This window comes from Oncorhynchus masou, chromosome 3 (assembly GCF_036934945.1).
Source record: "Oncorhynchus masou masou isolate Uvic2021 chromosome 3, UVic_Omas_1.1, whole genome shotgun sequence".
Taxonomy (NCBI): domain Eukaryota; kingdom Metazoa; phylum Chordata; class Actinopteri; order Salmoniformes; family Salmonidae; genus Oncorhynchus; species Oncorhynchus masou.
In genome coordinates this window covers 5067698-5069394 of record NC_088214.1, presented here as the reverse complement: position 1 = coordinate 5069394, position 1697 = coordinate 5067698, and the positions used below count along the sequence as shown (strand labels likewise).

Here is a 1697-nt window from a genome sequence, read left to right as displayed (position 1 = left end):
GTAGTCAAGGAGTTTAGCTTGGATCATAACACTTGTGCAGTATTTGACAAAACAAAAATGGCCTTTTTAAGCAGCCAAAGAAAATCACTAGACACTAAAGCTACAGGTAGGAGGAATAGAAGTGCGGGAAGGAGGTAAGGGAAGGTAACCAGGAGGGAGGAAAGAAGGGGAATATACAGTGCATTGCGAAAGTATTCGGCCCCCTTGAACTTTGAGACCTTTTGCCACATTTCAGCCTTCAAACATAAAGATATAAAACTGTATTTTTTTGTGAAGAATCAACAAGTGGGACACAATCATGAAGTGGAACGACATTTATTGGATATTTCAAACTTTTTTAAAAAATCAAAAACTGAAAAATTGGGCGTGCAAAATTATTCAGCCCCTTTACTTTCAGTGCAGCAAACTCTCTCCAGAAGTTCAGTGAGGATCTCTGAATCATCCAATGTTGACCTAAATGACTAATGATGATAAATACAATCCACCTGTGTGTAATCAAGTCTCCGTATAAATGCACCTGCACTGTGATAGTCTCAGAGGTCCGTTAAAAGCGCAGAGAGCATCATGAAGAACAAGGAAATGTCGTTCCACTTCATGATCCCACTTGTTGTTGATTCTTCACAAAAAATACAGTTTTATATCTTTATGTTTGAAGCCTGAAATGTGGCAAAAGGTTGCAAAGTTCAAGGGGGCCGAATACTTTCGCAAGGCACTGTATACCAAGAGTGCCTTCTCAACCACTTTGTAATGCAGATGACAGATCCAGAGTGATTTTTCTACAGTTTGGTTGGCCCACATTGAGTGGCATAACCTCTGTGAAGACTATTCATCTGTTCCCAAAGAATGAGAACGTTGTCAACATTGTTTCTAGGTCACACGTTGGTATACCAACATCTGTTGTCATTAGATGTGTCTTAAACTGAGAGTTCACCCAAATTCCAAAATTACATCATGGTTTTCTTACTTTGTAAGCAGTCTGGGGACAAGGTTTGACAGAAATCCATGCTTTGGTTTAGTTTCCAAATGTTATTTATTTTTGAACATTTTCGGCACAAATCCTTACAAGTCCTGGTACTGATGTTAGCATTTTTCACAAATCATTTTCATATCATCTATACGTAACTTTGTTGAGCTTCAAAAATCTATTTTATATACTTCCGGATGATTTAAACATGATGAGCGAAAAATTTTCAAAAAATCGTTACTAGGACCTACATGGTATTTGGGCTCCTGAGTGGCGCCGTGGTCTGAAGGCACTGTATCTCAGTGCAAGAGGTGTCATTACAGTCCCTGTTTGGAATCCAAGCTGTATCACATCCGGCCGTTATTGGGAGTCCCAAAGGGCGGCACACAATTGGCCCCAGCGTTGTCCAGGTTTAGCAGGGGTAGACCGTCATTGGAAATAAGATTTTGTTCTTATTAACTGACTTGTAAAAATTTTAAAAATGAAAATAATAATAATTTGTACTATAATGATAAACCTTAGCATTTGGAAACAGTGCCAGGGAATTAAAACCAAAGCACGGATTTCTATCATAACATGTCCATAGACTGGTTACAAGATAAAATAGCCAATGTGTCATTTTGTAATTTGGGTGTACTATCCCTTTAAATGGCACCCATATTCCTTATACAGTCTACTACTGTTGACCAGAACCCACTGGGTGTACTATATAGAGAATAGGGTGTCAATTGGG

General features: G+C 38.7%; 1 protein-coding gene across 1 annotated transcript in view; it reads right to left on the bottom strand.

Annotated features, from left to right (window-relative positions):
- Window positions 1-230: 230 nt before the first annotated feature.
- Window positions 231-1697, bottom strand: part of LOC135509096 (netrin-G1-like) — a 194617-nt gene continuing 193150 nt past the window's right edge. Inside the window, exon 6 of the mRNA XM_064929422.1 lies at window positions 231-1697. This exon is cut by the window's right edge and continues 1005 nt beyond it. The gene's annotated coding sequence lies outside the window, so the exon portion shown is untranslated.